Below are 7274 nucleotides of genomic sequence, written 5' to 3'. Positions count from 1 at the left end.
AGCAGATACACGGCCAATTTTTTTCAATTGAAGACGTCAGAACATTTCAGCAGAACTTTAATACTCCGTCTTATTTTTCTTTGGCGTCTAACCACTGCTGTGGAGTGGGCGTCCTAATCTTCAACCACACCATCCGTTGCTCCAGTTTTAGTACGACAGATAGTGAGGGAAGATTTCTAGTCTTGAAATTTTCTCTTTCTGGTGCCCGCTTTAAAATCATTAACGTGTATGCTCCTGCACGCGTCACAGCTACAAACAACTTCTTTCGTTGCCTAGGGGTTTATCTTTTGGAGCGCGCGCCCACAATTCTTTGAGGAGATTTCAACTGCGTCCTTGATAGTATGCGTGATGTACGCGGGCCGGGTCAGGGACGACCGACGTAGAACGCACGCGAACTCGGGTTCCTAGTGCAAGACTTTCACCTGGAGGATGTATGGCTGCTCCATTGCGGGAATTATTTCTCTCCCACGTGGAATTGCGGTTCCTCAATGTCCCGACTAGACAGGTTTTATATAACTCCAGACCTAATCACCGCTGTGTCAAACATACAAGTAAATCAATTCCCTAGTATGGTCGGTTACATTTCCGACCATTACCCAGTGCTCCTGTCCCTATTTACAGGTCACCGTAGACTTGATGGCGCCAGGCACTGGAGGCTTGATACTAGAATACTGCAAGATTGCGTTGCTTTATTGTCATTAAAAACAGATATTTCTTCTTGCCTACCGGTCATAGTTAGCGTACAACACTGGGACAGTTTAAAATTCATATGGAGGCAACTAGCTCAAACAGTTGGCCAACAAAAAAAAGGTTCGTGACACAGCTGAGCTTAACAACACGCTCAAGCGTATCCGGATAGTTAGATATGATAAAGAACGAACGCTTTAAATAGCGAATATCTTGGCATCCTTAGGGAGCGGTACAAACGCCAACTAAATGAAACAATGCAACCATTCGCTTCCTACAATATTCATTGTCCTTGCAACGGTAGTTTAGAAATTCAAAGATTTTTGGCGACGTGTGAAACTCCAAACAATATAGAGTGTGTGCGCTGCCCGGATAACACCATCTCCACAGAACCATCAGCTACAAAATCAGCGTTTCTTTCGTTCTTTTCTGACGTCTTTGCAGGAGATTCGCTCGAGGTAGATGAAAGGCACATGGTAGCACAACTATGTTCTGCTTCAAATTCCCTACCTCAGGTTCCACAAAGCATGTACTCCCAAATACTGAAGAACGTAACCTGTTCCGAGCTCTACGACATTTTAAGAGAAATGAAAACCGGATCGGCGCCTGGTCCGGATGGTTTGCAACGGAATTCTACAAGCGTTGCTGGCCAGAATTAGGCTCTTCCTTAGTGCAACTTATAAATTCAATCCTAGCAGATCAGCGGCTTCCAAACTCGTTTAAGAGAGGCCGTCTAATTTTACTTTTGAAAGAAGGAAAAGACCTCTCTCTACCGAGTTCTTACAGACCAATAACCGTTTTGAATTCGGACAACAAGATTTTAACTTCCCTTTTGGTGTCCAGAATCAAAGCTCTTTGGCCGGACGTCCTCTCATTCCAACAGGTTGGCTCGGTCCCGTACAGAAATATTTTTTCGACACTTAGCCTAACCCGAGACATGCTAGCCTATACCCACCAAACTGGTATTGCTGGCATGTGTGTCTCTTTAGACCAAAAACAGGCATTTGATAGGGTCAATCATTCATACCTGCTTGCCATATTTCAGGCATATGGGTTTCCCCCTGAATTTGTTCAGCTTCTCCGAGAATTGTATGATAATTTATCCAGTGACCTGGTCATTAATGGTGTGGTACAGGGAGAAATTGCAATTCATAGAGGTGTCAGACAAGGATGCCCCTTGTCGCCGCTTGTTTTTGTCTTATGTCTAGACCCCTTCATCAGAAAAATCGTTGATAATTCCAAAATTAGGGGTCTCCCCCTGCCCGGACAAGGCTCGGTTAAAGTGTCTGCGTACGCAGATGACTTGACTATTTTTATCCGGGACACTGATAGCCTCACGGCTGTTTTAGGGGGTTCGAGTCTTATGCTCGACTTTCAGGTGCCGAATATAAACGTCACAAAACGTTCTGTCCTCCCTCTGTTAAACGCTACACTCGCCCCCATCCATAACTTAAAAATGAGTTCGAGACCTGAAGATTCTCGGCATCGTCGATTTTACCGAAGAAGGTGTTTCTCCAGACATGTGGCCCGAGTTAGTTGATGATATTCAAAAGAATGTTGCCAGGGCTAGGTCTTTCAACCTCTCTTTTTCGGAGAAATCGTATCTGATTACATGCGTTTTTCTTGCTAAATTCTTTTTTGTCTCCAGGATTATGCTGCCTCCCAATCTTGTTACATACAAAGTGTCCCGCGACATTTTTTCTTTCTTTTGGGATGGAAGCACGGAGCGTTTAGCGAGGGATGCCGTGCGCCTCCCACGCCACTCTGGGAGTTATAGTCTCCCTTGCATCGACCTCATGAGCCAGTTGTTGGCCCTTAGAGTCGTCTCTTCACTTCTCAGTGACGTGGAAGCTCCGGGCCGACCTTTGATCCTATACTTTCTCGGTCCTTCTAGACGGGTTCTTTGTCCAACTTTGGCCAGAAACCTGCACCCCAGTGCAATTATCCCGACAAGACTTTCAAGGCCGTCATTACTTTAGCTAAAGAAATTCGTGCACTGGATGCTGATGTCGATTTTGTGAATGAACAACCTGCCAGGCTGTGTGAAAAAATAGTTACTGCGAGATCGGGCGGACGTGTGGATCCACCAGATTTCCCCTGGTTACGGCTGTCTTCAGGTAGGCTGCCAGAGGACGCCAAAAACATCCAGTGGCAAAAAGCGTGGCGAATTCTTCCCACAAAAGACAGATTATTTCGCTGGGGAGTGACACAGAACTCTTCCTGTCCCTACTGCGGTCAACCAGAATCCACGGCTCACACTTTCTCAAGCTGCAGTGTTGCGCGTTGCTTTTGGCGCATCATAGACCGTGCCGCTCCAAGTTAGGGGCTTGCACGGTATCAACTGACAGAACAGTGCCCTGGCACACCCCTGGGCAAACTATTCCTAGTAATTGGCGATTGTATACAATGGCGTAATCGCTGCAGGGCTGTAGCACAGAATCGCAGGCTACGTATGCAGTGGCCCTTGCTTTCCTTTTTCAGACAACACCTCGTGACCTTTTTGGAAGGTGAGCTGGCCCTTTTTGGTGAGGAAGAGTTTCTGCGACATTGGTCTACCCGGTTTATTGAGGCTTCGAACAAAAGGGTTATTATTCATGCCAGTTTTCCAGACCTGTGTCCTTAGGGATTTTCGTTGTAACAAGTGATTTTGGTGTTAGAATTGTGTGTTAGTGCAGTACAGTGCCCGTTGTGACATAAAACCAAACCTGTTCTGTATATTTCTGCATTCTTGAAGCGAATGTTTTTGTATCATTGTTTACCTCGCATGTTAATCTTTTGGTTGTAAGAAACTCTAAATTGTTTGTATGTTAATCTTTTGTCTACAATCAGCTTGAAGCTGTTTATGTGTTTCTGTAAGTGTCTGTTACTTGCAGCGGCGTTCACACTCTATTAGTTTTTGATTGATTGATTGATTGTAGGGTTTAACGCGCCGACGCAACGCAGGCGATGAGGCGCGCCGTAGTGGAGGGCTCCGGATTAATTTTGACCACCTGGGGATCTTTAACGTGCGCCGAAATCTCGTACACACGGGCATTTTTGCTTTTCGCCTCCATCAGAAAAGCGACCGCCGCGGCCGGGAATCGAACCCGCGACCTCGTGCTCAGTAGCGCAACGCCTTAGCCACTGAGCCACCGCGGCGGGTGCTCTATTAGTTTTGTAGCAACCGGCGCTGCACTTGTTTAATGGTTTCTGGTTGTTACGTTGTATCATTGATACCAGGATTTTTTTATAATAAATTTATCCTTTCAAGACAGACAGACAGACAGACAGACAGACAGACAGACAGACAGACAGACAGACAGACCAAAATTTCTGCTTCGAAGTAGTTCAAAAAAGACTTTCGTCTTTAAAAAACCCCCCAGACTTATAAAACAGAGAAACTAGAAATCAGGAAGGAAGGTTTCTATGGCAATACGAGAGGCAGTGCATTGCTCTTTGAAGCCCGGGCGGGGTGTCTGAGAACCCGGGAATACACGGGTATCTACAGGCAGCAGGATGAAGCATGTGTATGCTGCGACAGTGATCGGGAAACTATAGACCTTATTATCAGGGACTGCACGGAGCTACGACCGCCGCGGGGCGAAGGGGAAACGACGTTGGCGGAGGCTTTGGGATTTGGGGTGAGGGGGAGCCTCATTGACTTCAGGGCCATAGAAGTGACGAAGAGGCGGCTGTAATGTTGGTGGAGGAAAATTAGGGAAGGGGTGGGTACGCAGGCGGAGTAATCATACGGATGAGAATTTAGAACAGCGGGGGGAGAAAAAAAGGGGGGTGGGAGCGATGAGAGTTTAAAACAGCGGGTGAGGGGGAGATGGGAGGGAGGAAGCAAATCTATTAGCTTAGCTACGAGTAGGGCAAGTAAGTGTAATAAAACAGGCAAGCCAGTTGCTGACAACCGAAACCACGATTCAAAGGCAGAGCCACTAATCACACCATAATCATTAGTCCTTTCAAGAAAAACAAGGAGTATCAGCGGACACAAAGAAACATGTCGCTACTACAACGCCTTTGTGAACGATGATGATGATGATTTAGGGTTTTATGGCGCAAGGCCGACGAGGGCAAAGAGCGCCATGACAATGGTGGGATGCTACGAGGCGATATTAAAATGGAATCTGTAAAAAATCCACTACATTAAAATTAAACTATGGAAGTTGGTGTATAGGGCCATAATTAAAAGTAAGAAATATTGGTATGCAAGGTGTTAAAAACCCCACAATACCACCATTGTTTTGTGACGGAACATGAGGCCAAGTGAGATCATGGGAAGTATGTTATGTACTTTAAGAAGTCAACAACATCGGCAAGGTAATTAAAGACTCTTCTGTAAGAAAACATGGGACTATCTGATAAAAATAATGAAGGGTGCAAGGGTATGCAATGAATGCATAGTTCATGAAAGTGACGTTTTCTCTCTATGTTGCACATCTCACTTTCAATAAGCGTATGAAGAACTGAGATCTGCCCCCTCCCCCCCCCCCCCCCCCCCACCGATGACAGTGTAGCTTGTTTGCGTCTGTTAAAAGGTATGAATGTGTGATGTGTGTGTGGCCAGTTCTCAATCTGCATAAGGCTACTTCCACAAATCTGTCATGTTTTTCAGCAGGTGGGTGGCTTTTCTATTTTGGGTTTAAAGCCATGTAGTTTATTCTCTGCTTCTATGTCTCATTGTTTCTGCCAGTGGTCCCGCAGCTTCCTTCTTACAAAAGGTTTCAGATGTTGATATGGGACCTTGTTTATGTCTATGCTGCTTCGAAGGGCGGCAGCTGCAGCACTACGGTCAGCAGCTTCATTTCCAGGAATGCCGCAGTGGCCAGGAACCCAGCAGACTGTGGCAATGAGTTTCAGGCCATAAGCAGAGTGGAGAGCTTTTAAAACACAATTAAAAGTAGGGTTTCTACTGACCTTGCGAGATGAAAGATTTGAGACGACACTGAGAGAGTCTGTGTATATAACTGACTTCTTAACTTTGTTTCGAAGAATGTGGTTCAAAGCCAGTAGAATATCGCGCGCCTCTACAGTGAATATACTTGTGTTTCTGTTTATTGTTTTGGATATATTAAGTAGGGGGCCATTTGCCGCACAGGATACGGCTGTGGTAGTTTTTGAAGCATTTGTGTAAAATTCAGCTGCCTTGTATTTGTCACGGAGGAACAGAAAATGATGAGTGATGACAAAGTTTGGTACATTTTTCTTTTGAATTTCTCTAAAGGACATGTCACAGTGAATTGGGAAAGTGCCCCACGGAGCGACCAAACCATAAACTGAGGTACAGTAGACATCAGTAAGAGGAACTTGGAACTCGCTGACGAGGTGGCAAACTGCCAGCGGGAAAGGTGGAGCTATGGATGGTCGGTTTTCAAAGAGAGATAGTACCTTTAAAATGTTCATTGCTTTCAGGCATTTTACTTTTAGTAATTTAATGTGTGGTATGAATGTGAGCTTGTGGTCGAGCAAAATACCTGGGAACCTGTGTTCCTTTTTCACTGGTATGGGCTAACCACCTCCTAACGTGATACAAGGAAGAGGTTGAACACCGCGTATCTTAGAAAAGACAACAACAGCACTTTTATCAGCGTTAAACTTAAAACCATTTTTTTCAGCCCATGTAACCAGCCTGTTGACACTTAATTGGATTTACCGTTTACATATCGACAGATTACAGGATTTAAAGCTAACTTGGATATCGTCAACGTAGGCAGAGTATGAAACAGATCGAGGCAGCACAGTTTTAAGAGAACTCATTTTAACAATGAACAGTGCACAGCTCAGCACTCCTCCCTGGGATACGTCATTTTCTTGAACAAATGTTCTAGACAGGGCAGTCCCCACACGGACACGAATTGTGCGATCAAACAAATAGTCTTGAATAGCATTGAGTATATTGCCACTAAGGCCAAACGACTGCAAGTCCAATAGAATGCCATATCGCCAAGTTCTATCGTAGGCTTTCTCTATATCAAAGAATACAGAGAAGCAGTGCTGTTTATGGACAAAAGCATCTTTAACATACGATTCAAACGCAACCAGATTATCTGTAGTTGATCTCCCAGACCTAAACCCTGCCTGATTTTTGTCTAGAACACCATGAAACTCCAGAAAGTAAAAAAGTCGCCGGTTTATCATTTTTTCTGGGAGCTTACACAAACAGCTGGTCAGGGCAATAGGCCTGTAACTAGCAGCAAATGATGGTTCTTTCCCCTCTTTTAGAAGAGGTAAAACGATTGCCTCTTTCCATGCTTTTGGAAAGCGGCCTTTCTGCCATATTTTGTTAAAGAGAGAGGGTGTTGTGTAAAGTGTGTCAATGTGTAAGTGCCTAATCATCTCATAGCTGATTCTGTCAGCTCTAGGGGCTGACTTACCACATGTGGACAGTGCAGTAATTAGTTCGGGCATTTGAGCCTTGAGCATTGAGCATTTGAGCATTGGTTCATACAAAGGGGCTGGCGCTCAGCTGCTTTCTTGTGCTGTAAAAATGTTTGTGTGTAATGAGAGGAACTGAATACGTGTTCAAAATGTTTGCCGAGAGCATCTGTTTGGTCTTTTATTGTGTTACCCACACTATTTACAAGGGGAGTAGGGCTCGT

The 7274-nt window shown here is 45.0% G+C and overlaps 1 pseudogene; it reads right to left on the bottom strand.

Moving 5' to 3' along the window:
* Positions 1 to 5384: 5384 nt before the first annotated feature.
* Positions 5385 to 7274, bottom strand: part of LOC144154828 ((3R)-3-hydroxyacyl-CoA dehydrogenase pseudogene) — a 4617-nt pseudogene continuing 2727 nt past the window's right edge.

Source organism: Haemaphysalis longicornis, unplaced genomic scaffold, assembly GCF_048455015.1.
Source record: "Haemaphysalis longicornis isolate Haplotype H1 unplaced genomic scaffold, Haemaphysalis longicornis Haplotype H1 scaffold_962, whole genome shotgun sequence".
In the NCBI taxonomy this organism is placed as follows: domain Eukaryota; kingdom Metazoa; phylum Arthropoda; class Arachnida; order Ixodida; family Ixodidae; genus Haemaphysalis; species Haemaphysalis longicornis.
Note: the sequence above shows the minus strand (reverse complement) of the source record. Positions and strands in the feature narration are given on the sequence as shown.